At 46.7% G+C, this 10,714-nt stretch overlaps 1 pseudogene; it reads right to left on the minus strand.

Annotated features, from left to right (window-relative positions):
- Positions 1-9,026: 9,026 nt before the first annotated feature.
- Positions 9,027-9,141, minus strand: LOC137383727 (U2 spliceosomal RNA; annotated as a pseudogene).
- Positions 9,142-10,714: the final 1,573 nt, after the last annotated feature.

Raw genomic sequence — 10,714 nt, forward strand, 5'->3', positions numbered from 1 at the left:
ATAAGGAGAATGGGTCAACTCTGCATTTTGTTTATAGATAAGGAGAAGGGGTCAAATCTGCATTTTGTTTATAGATAAGGAGAATGGGTCAACTCTGCATTTTGTTTATAGATAAGGAGAAGGGGTCAACTCTGCATTTTGTTTATAGATAAGGAGAATGGGTCAACTCTGCATTTTGTTTATAGATAAGGAGAAGGGGTCAACTCTGTATTTTGTTTATAGATAAGGAGAAGGGGTCAACACTGCATTATGTTTATAGAGGGGAGAAGGGGTCAAATCTGCATTTTGTTTATAGATAAGGAGAATGGGTCAACTCTGCATTTTGTTTATAGATAAGGAGAATGGGTCAACTCTGCATTTTGTTTATAGATAAGGAGAAGGGGTCAACTCTGCATTTTGTTTATAGATAAGGAGAATGGGTCAACTCTGCATTTTGTTTATAGATAAGGAGAAGGGGTCAACTCTGTATTTTGTTTATAGATAAGGAGAAGGGGTCAACACTGCATTATGTTTATAGAGGGGAGAAGGGGTCAAATCTGCATTTTGTTTATAGATAAGGAGAATGGGTCAACTCTGCATTTTGTTTATAGATAAGGAGAAGGGGTCAACTCTGTATTTTGTTTATAGATAAGGAGAAGGGATCAACTCTGTATTTTGCTTAGAGATAAGGAGAAGGGGCCAACTCTGCATTTTGTTTATAGATAAGGAGAAGGGGTCAACTCTGCATTATGTTTATAGAGGGGGGAAGGGATCAAATCTGCATTTTGTTTATAGATAAGGAGAAGGGGTCAACTCTGTATTTTGTTTATAGATAAGGAGAATGGGTCAACTCTGCATTTTGTTTATAGATAAGGAGAAGGGATCAATTCTGCATTATGTTTATAGAGGGGGGAAGGGGTCAACTCTGCATTTTGTTCATAGATAAGGAGAAGGGGTCAACTCTGCATTATGTTTATAGAGGGGGGAAGGGGTCAACTCTGCATTTTGTTCATAGATAAGGAGAAGGGATCAACTCTGTATTTTGCTTAGAGAGAAGGAGAAGGGGCCAAATCTGCATTATGTTTATAGAGGGGGGAAGGGGTCAACTCTGCATTTTGTTTATAGATAAGGAGAAGGGGTCAACTCTGTATTTTGTTTATAGAGGGGGGAAGGGGTCAACTCTGCATTTTGTTCATAGATAAGGAGAAGGGGTCAACTCTGCATTATGTTTATAGAGGGGGGAAGGGGTCAACTCTGCATTTTGTTCATAGATAAGGAGAAGGGATCAACTCTGTATTTTGCTTAGAGAGAAGGAGAAGGGGCCAAATCTGCATTATGTTTATAGAGGGGGGAAGGGGTCAACTCTGCATTTTGTTTATAGATAAGGAGAAGGGGTCAACTCTGTATTTTGTTTATAGATAAGGAGAAGGGGTCAACTCTGTATTTTGCTTAGAGATAAGGAGAAGGGGCCAACTCTGTATTTTGTTTATAGATAAGGAGAAGGGGTCAACTCTGCATTTTGTTTATAGATAAGGAGAAGGGGTCAACTCTGTATTTTGTTTAGAGATAAGGAGAAGGGTCAAATTTGCATTATGTTTATAGATGGAGGAAGGGGTCTACTCTGTACTTTGTTTATAGATGGTGGAAGGGGTCAACGCTGCATTTTGTTTATAGATAAGGAGAAGGGGTCAACTCTGTATTTTGTTTAGAGATAAGGAGAAGGGTCAAATTTGCATTATGTTTATAGATGGGGGTGAAGGGGTCTACTCTGTACTTTGTTTATAGATGGTGGAAGGGGTCAACTCTGCATTTTGTTTATAGATGGGGGTGAAGGGGTCAACTCTGCATTTTGTTTATAGATGGGGGTGAAGGGGTCAACTCTGCATTTTGTTTATAGATGGGGGTGAAGGGGTCAACTCTGCATTTTGTTTATAGATGGGGGTGAAGGGGTCAACTCTGCATTTTGTTTATAGATGGGGGAAGGGGTCAACTCTGCATTTTGTTTATAAATGGGGGTGAAGGGGTCAACTCTGTATTTTGTTTATAGATGGGGGAAGGTGTCAACTCTGCATTTAGTTTATAGATGGGGGAAGAGGTCAACTCTGCATTTTGTTTTAGATACGGAGAAGGGGTCAACTCTGCATTTTGTTTATAGATACGGAGAAGGGGTCAACTCTGCATTTTGTTTATAGATACGGAGAAGGGGTCAACTCTGCATTTTGTTTATAGATAAGGAGAAGGGGTCAACTCTGCATTTTGTTTATTGATGGGGGAAGAGGTCAACTCTGCATTTTGTTTATAGATGGGGGAAGAGGTCAACTCTGCATTTTGTTTCTAGATAAGGAGAAGGGGTCAACTCTGCATTTTGTTTATTGATAAGGAGTAGAGGTTAACTCTGTAGTTTGTTTATAGATGGGTGGAAGGGGTCAACTCTGCATTTTGTTTATAGATGGGGGAAGGGGTCAACTCTACACTTTGTTTATAGATGGGGGAAGGGGTCAACTCTACATTTTGTTTATATATGGGGGAAGGGGTCAACTCTGCATTTTGTTTATATGTGGGGGAAGAGGTCAACTCTGCATTTTGTTTATAGATAAGGAGAAGGGGTCAACTCTGCATTTTGTTTATTGATGGGGGAAGGGGTCAACTGTGCATTTAGTTTATAGATGGGGGAAGAGGTCAACTCTGCATTTTGTTTATAGATACGGAGAAGGGGTCAACTCTGCATTTTGTTTATAGATACGGAGAAGGGGTCAACTCTGCATTTTGTTTATAGATAAGGAGAAGGGGTCAACTCTGCATTTTGTTTATTGATGGGGGAAGAGGTCAACTCTGCATTTTGTTTATAGATGGGGGAAGAGGTCAACTCTGCATTTTGTTTCTAGATAAGGAGAAGGGGTCAACTCTGCATTTTGTTTATTGATAAGGAGTAGAGGTTAACTCTGTAGTTTGTTTATAGATGGGTGGAAGGAGTCAACTCTGCATTTTGTTTATAGATGGGGGAAGGGGTCAACTCTACACTTTGTTTATAGATGGGGGAAGGGGTCAACTCTACATTTTGTTTATATATGGGGGAAGGGGTCAACTCTGCATTTTGTTTATATGTGGGGGAAGAGGTCAACTCTGCATTTTGTTTATAGATAAGGAGAAGGGGTCAACTCTGCATTTTGTTTATTGATGGGGGAAGGGGTCAACTCTGCATTTAGTTTATAGATGGGGGAAGAGGTCAACTCTGCATTTTGTTTATAGATACGGAGAAGGGGTCAACTCTGCATTTTGTTTATAGATACGGAGAAGGGGTCAACTCTGCATTTTGTTTATAGATAAGGAGAAGGGGTCAACTCTGCATTTTGTTTATTGATGGGGGAAGAGGTCAACTCTGCATTTTGTTTATAGATGGGGGAAGAGGTCAACTCTGCATTTTGTTTATAGATAAGGAGAAGGGGTCAACTCTGCAATTTGTTTATTGATGGGGGAAGGTGTCAACTCTGCATTTAGTTTATAGATGGGGAAAGAGGTCAACTCTGCATTTTGTTTTAGATACGGAGAAGGGGTCAACTCTGCATTTTGTTTATAGATACGGAGAAGGGGTCAACTCTGCATTTTGTTTACAGCTGGAGGGAAGGGGTCGTCTCTGTATTTTGTTTATAGATGGGGCAAGGGGTCAACTCTGCATGTTGCTCAGAAGATCGCCGTCTGACGGTAAGATTGGAGTGTATTTTATTTCAATGTTTGCATTGTTTTAGTTTATATATCTTATTCTGGGTACCATTACCCAGGTTTGGGGGCGGGAGGGGCCTGCCATGGAGCCAATCATCACCGGGAAGCTTGGGCCCACCCCTCCTGATGTCGGCTTCATGGTGGGCCGCTGCCAGAACTATTTTCCACACTCCACCTCCCCCACCCCCACCCCCACCCCCGTTTCTCCCTGCCCTTTCCCACCACATTGGGAGCTTTGTAAAATCCTGTCCAATGTTTCTATTTGGACAGGAAGACCGTCTCCACACCAATTAAGGGCTTACCCAAGTGAAGATTTTAATTTTGATCAGTTTCCCACTGGAGGCGGGTTTCTGTTTTTTTATTTCCAAAATATACTTTATTCATAAAAATCTTTTAAAAATACATTACAAATCAGTTCCAAACAGCACCAATTCAAAACAGTGCAAAGGAGATCAGTTTCCTTCAATACAGGAGTGAGTTGCCTCACCACCCTTCCATTTCATTTTTCATCCCATATACATTTTACAGCATACAAAGATTTTCCTGATACAGTTCAAGGGTTTTCCATGGATCCAGCCCCTCAGTTCAGCTTGGTGGAGGACCTTACACTATGGTCTTTCCCCATTGAGCCTTTGCTGCAGCTGCCCCAAGCTTTAGTGCATCCCTCAGCACATAATCCTGGACCTTGGAATGTGTCAGTCCGCAACATTCGGTGGTGGACAACTCTTTGCGCTGGAAGACCAGTAAGTTTCGGGCAGACGAATTGATCGTCCTCCAGCAGCAGTAGATGTTTATCTCGGTGTGCGTCCCTGGGAACAGCCCGTAGAGCACAGACTCCTGTGTTACAGAGCTGCTTGGGATGAACCTCAACAAAAACCACTGCATCTCTTTCCACACCTGCTTTGCAAAGAGACCTTCCAGAAGGAGGTGGGCAACCATCTCTTCCCCACCACAGCCACCTCAAGGGCATTGTGCGGAGGTGTTGAGACTTCAGGCGTGCAGGAAGGATCTGACAGGGAGTGCTTTTCTCACCACCAGCCAAGCTGCATCTTGGTGCTTGTTTGAAAGCTCTAGTGATGAGGCATTCCGCCAAATGACATTGGCAGTCTGCTCGGGGAACCATCCAACAGGATCCACCATCTTCTTTTCCCATAGGGCCTTGAGGACATTCCATGCAGACCACTGCCTGATGGATTGGTGGTCAAAGGTGTTTTTCTGCAGAAACTTTTCCACGAAGGATAGTTGGTACGGCACAGTCCGTTTTGGATCCCCAGATGAAGCGGAAAATAGCTTGGGTGACCGCCACAATGCAGGAGTGGGGTATGGGCCAGACCTGCTCCACGTACAGCAACAACATGAGCGCCTCGCACCTGATGACCAGGTTCTTACCCATAATGGAGAGAGATTGCTGCTCCCATATGCTCAGCTTGTGTTGTCCACTGGCTACTCGCTCCTTCCAGGTATTGGCGCACGCCCCGGCCCTTCCGAACCATATCCCCAGCACCTTCAGGTAGTCTGACCTGACAGTGAAGGGGACAAAGGATCGGTCATCCCAGTTCCCAAAGAACATGGCCTCGCTCTTGCTGAGGTTAACTTTGGCTCCCGAGGCCAGTTCAAACTGATTGCAGATGCTCATCAGTCTGCGCACAGACCCCGGGTCCGAGCAGAAGATGGCGACGTCATCCATGTACAGGGAGGTTTTAACCTGAGTGCCTCCACTGCCTGGGATTGTCACCCCTCTTATGCTCGCATCTTTCCGATTAGACTCAGCAAAGGGTTCAATACAGCAAACAAACAAGACAGGGGAGAGAAGACAGCCCTGTCTGACTCCAGATTGGATCAGGAAACTTTCTGATTCCCACCCATTGATTGAGACTGCGCTACTGATTTTTATGTAGAGCAGTTTGATCCAATTGCAGATTCCCTCCCCAAACCCCATTTTGGAGAGCACGTCCATCATGTAGGTGTGCGATATCCTGTCAAAAGCCTTCTCCTGGTCCAGGCTGATGAGGCAGGTGTCCACCCTCCTGTCCCGTACATAGGCGATCGTATCCCTGAGTAGCACGAGACTATCAGAGATCTTCCTGCCGGGTACAGTACAGGTCTGATCCGGGTGAATCACCAACTCTAGAACAGACTTGACTCGAGTGGCTATGACTTTGGACAGAATCTTGTAGTCAGCATTAAACAGTGAGATGGGCCGCCAATTTTTGATTTCTGCCCTCTCCCCCTTCCGCTTGTAGATGAGGGTGATGATGCCTTTCCTCATGGGTTCTGACATGCTGCTGGCCAGGAGCATACTCTCGTATACTTCCAGCAGGTCCGGGCCGACCCAGTCCCACAGGGCCGAATACAACTCAACCAGTAAGCCATCAGCTTCCGGGAGCTTTACTCGTCTCGAAGGACTTGACAGCCTTTGTCAGCTCGTCCAGAGTTAGCGGCTTGTCCAGTCTCTCCCTCATGCTGTCATCTAAGACCTCTGTGATAGATGACAGGAAGGACTGGGAGGCTCTGCTGTCTGTGGGCTTCGCGTCATGCAGCCCAGCATAAAAGGATTTGCTGATCCTTAGTATGTTGGACTGCGAAGATGTTGCCGAGCCGTCCTCTTCCTTCAGGCTGCTGATCACAGAGCTCTCTCTGTGTACCTTTTGGAAGAAGCAACGCGAGCACGTCTCATCCTGCTCAATGGAGCAGACTCTGGACCGGAAGATGATCTTGGAGGCCTCCGTGGCAAAGAGCGAGGCCTGCTGGCTCTTCACCTCTTGGAGATCCTCCTTGACCTCAACCCCCATCAACTCCAGCCAGAGCAGATTTTGCATACTTTTCTGGAGTCGGGACATTTCTCTCTGTCTCTCTCTCGCTCTCTGAACACCTTTGAAGATAAAGAACCTCTTGATGTTCTCCTTGATTGCCTCCCACCAGTGAACTGGAGACTCAAAGAGGGGTTTCACGGTCCTCCAACCTTTATAATCCCTTTTGAGTTCCTCAACGTTCTCTGGGGTTAGCAGTGTAGCATTGAGCTTCCATGTACCCCTGCCAACCCGCTGGTCATCCTGTAAGTGACAATCGGCCAGTAAGAGGCAATAGTCGGAGAAGAACACCGGCTTGACGTCGGTGGATCTGACCGTGACAGCACGGGACACAAACAGGAAGTCAATCCTGGAATGGGCAGACCGGTCCGTTCTTGACCATGTGTATCTATGCTCTGCTCCGTCTGCAGTTTTGTTGAAGACGTCGTGCAGTTTGGCATCTTTAACTGTTTCCATTAGGATTCTGGACGTAGCGTCCAGTTTGCTGTGGTCTCTGCCGGATCGTCCAGCTGCATCGATGATGCAGTTGAAGTCACCGCCTAGGATGACCGGCCTGAACATCGCCAGCAGCAGTGGGAGCTGCTGGTAGCCGGTCAGCCGCTCGCTGCATTGAACCGGGCCGTACACGTTGATCAACCAGCATTGTTGTACATTACACCTGCTACGAGGAGGCGACCGCCCACCACCTCCTTAACTTCGGAGATGGTGAAGTTACCTCCCTGCAGCACAATACTCAGGCCGAAGGAATGGGAATCATTACCCCCTGACCAGATCGATGGCCCGTGGGACCACCATCGTGACCATTGCCTGTCGATGCTGAAGTGTGGTATTCCACACTCCTGCAGAAACAGTAGGTCGGCTTTGACCTTGGCGAGGTAATCCAAGGTTGAAATACATCGCGTAGTGGATTTAAAGCTACGCACATTAATTGAAGCAATCCTTATACCCATTTTTTGTTGTTAGTTGTTGCTTCCCATACCATTTGTCCTTGCTAGTCCCAGTCCTTCAGGATGTTCCTGCATACCCAGACTATACGCAAGCTGTTTCACGATCATTGGGCTCAGAAACCCCTCCTGGTTTTTCATGCAGGGTTTGTTCCGCTGGGGTGACATCGGGGGGGGGGGGGGCGGGGGGTCTTGTAGGCAGCAAGGATTGGGTTGTCCTCTGCTGTTCCCCTCTGTTCCTCCTCGAAAACATCACTGCTCCCGGCTTCCCGGAGCTGGGGTGCGCCAGACGTGTCTTTGCTCTTGGTGTCCCGGAGCTTGGGTGCGCTGGGCATGTCGCTAGGTTTGGCGCTTTGGGGTTGGGGAACCCCGGGCCCATCACAGCTTCCAGTGCCCGAGAGCTGGGGGTTTTATCTTCCAGCTCCTTTGAGTTCTGGCGCCTCTTTTGAAGGTGCCGTTGTTCCGGCACTTCCTCGTCCAGTGAAGAGGAGCTGCTGTAGTCTGTCTCAGACGGTAGCCTCCTGTTGCCACTGGTTTGGGTGGTGGCCTGTTCTGCTTTTGGAGGTTTTTTCTTTGTGGTTTTCCTTTGTACCACTTGCCACTGACCTGTTTGTCCATGTGCTGCCTCCTCCTCCATTGATTCTGTCTGTGGAGGAGGGGTTTCCGGGCATAGGGTAGGTGCTGGGTCGCTGGTTTCAGCTGCCTTAACTTTCTTCTTCTCAGGTAGACTTTCCTCACTGCGGAGAGCGTTGCTTGTCTCCTTTTCAGCACCGGACGCCTTCGTTGTTCCTTCTCCCGGCCTTTCCTTGGAATGTGCCGCCTGAGCACAACTGAGGCAGCATTTGGGGCAGGTTTTGTTCGAGGTGGCCTGCTGCACCGCACAAGTTGCAACACTTACTCTGCTTATAGTCCTTGGTCTGATGGCCTTCCTTCTTGCAGTTCTTGCAGACAACCGTGATGCAGTTAGCTGCCACATGACCAGATTTGCCACAGGTGCGACAAACTCTGGGCTGCCCAGCGTAGACCAAGAAGCTTCGACTTCCTCTGAAAGCGAAGCTGGAGGGGGGATGGATGATGGCTCCATTGGCATCGACCTTCAAGGTCACCTTGACCTGCCGCTTGCTGGTCCAAATCCCAAATGGGTCCTTGACATCAGTGCTGCTGCCGGCCACCTCGATGTACCTGGCGAGAAAGGTGAGTACATCCAAAAACAGGAACATGGGGGTTGTAGAGGTGAATTGTCACCACCCGGTCACATTGTGACGGAAGCGTGAAGAGTGGCTCCACTGTGAAGATCGACAGCGGCGCCCGGTCCCCTTTCTCCTTGAACGCCTTCAGGAACTTGATGCATCCCGCCACATTCTTGAACGTCACGTCGAAATATCCACTGCTGAAGAAGTCCAGCAGGCAGAAGATGTCCGTAGCTTGGAATCTACAGCAATTGATGAGGATTTTCTTGACGAAGAAGGTGCGATCAACCGGTGCATCTCCTTCCTTGTCCTTCACCACCACCTGAACGGTGTTACGCACGCCCTGGCCTGAAGCTCGAAGATTTGCTATAGCCATTTTACTCAAAGCATACCCAGGATCAAAAGCCACTGATCATGGTTTCTTCCGTGCCAGGTAAGTATATAAACTGATAAGAACAGATACTACACCTGATCTTAGCCAAAAGGCTGAGAAGCAAAAAACTCAGCACTCACTGAAGGTGGGTTTCTGACCTGAAAACAAACCCAACTCCTGTTTCCTACCTCCATGCTGAAAATTCAGCCCACTTTATACCCCTCTCCAACCCAGGAATATCACTCTCCAAATTTCAGTTGGCCCTTCACACAGCCTATATGTAAAGTACCATTGGCTAAATTTTCCTCCCCAGCAAACCTAATTGCTAATATCTTATCGAAATATGTATTTCACTTGACTATTGCTTAGGTTTCAATTGCCCAAGATTCAAAAATCTGTGGGATGTAAACGAGGTCCTGTTTGAATGGGATAGAGTTCAGTAAAGCTTCGAAAATTGCTGTTTAGTGTTTGATTCAGCCAAGAATATAACAGCACGAGGAAGGATAAAGTTTCTTTATCAGCTGTAATTGCCCCAACAACCCCAGGGAACTGGCAGTCCAGTGAGGGAGAAAGTAAACCACCCACACAACTGTCATGTAGTCTGTTCACCACAGAAATCATTTTGACAGCATTTGGAATTAAACTTCCATTATCAACTTCCCTCTTGATCACAGCACTGTGTGCTCCCCACTAGGCTGGAGAGTGACTACCAATGATCCCTGGTACATTCATTAAGAAGTATTGCCTACTTTTATGAGTTTGCGCCAGCAATAATGGCCAGAGTAATGGTTGCCTGTGGATAGTGCCGTTACTGTTGGAAAGCAGCATGAGCAGAGCATTGTCTTATGAAGTGCGGTTGAATTGCACGACTACGGCCTCTGCTATTTCCGACTTCTTCCAGCAAACATCCTCCATTATACCCAGTTGATGCAGTCAAATGTCAATAATGAGCATGGACTGCATTGAAAAACTCATGTTCTGCACTGCGACGTGCAGCATAACTGGCCAGAGGAGATTTAAAAGGCTCAACAATTTTCCCCGAAGATTATACCGTAGTTTTCACCCTCTATCTTTTTTTAAGGAATGTGAAGGTAGTATTTAATCTGAGAACAGACATTTCAATTGCAGCAGATTTCAAACCAGCCCTGGGAAGCTCTCTGTATTAGACACCCTGGTGCTGAAAAGGACCCTTCCCTGGCTGGCAATCATCAGGTTAGACTAGGCTCCCTTCCTCTTTCCACCTCTTGGATTCCAGTACTAGCATTCAACATTGTTGCTGTTTGGGACTGGGAATGTGCCTGGTACTGATTCTTTGGTTTGGGTTGGGTAGAGTGTTTGGTATGGATGAGCAGGAAAGATGCCTGAGAGGTGACAACTTGCCAGACACGGGAGTTGGTACCTGAGTAGGTGTTTGCCAGTTCATAGATCCAGCCTAGTGGACTCGAAAAGCCGGCTCCAGACCTGCACTAATTGAAACTGGTACTGAGTCTTGGACTTAAATTTGAGTTCTGGGATCAGAATCCAAGGCTGGGAGGAAAATGGATTGAATGGCATCAGATGAATATGGGCCTATTATTGAAATGGGTCTTTCCAGAATGAGAAACTCAATGTTGTGGATCTATTGACGCATGTTTTAGCCTCTTGCTGCATAGTTCTGGTTATGTTTCACCTGCAGGCGAAGTGAGATTGAAGATCTGA

This window comes from Heterodontus francisci, chromosome 24, assembly GCF_036365525.1.
Source record: "Heterodontus francisci isolate sHetFra1 chromosome 24, sHetFra1.hap1, whole genome shotgun sequence".
Taxonomy (NCBI): domain Eukaryota; kingdom Metazoa; phylum Chordata; class Chondrichthyes; order Heterodontiformes; family Heterodontidae; genus Heterodontus; species Heterodontus francisci.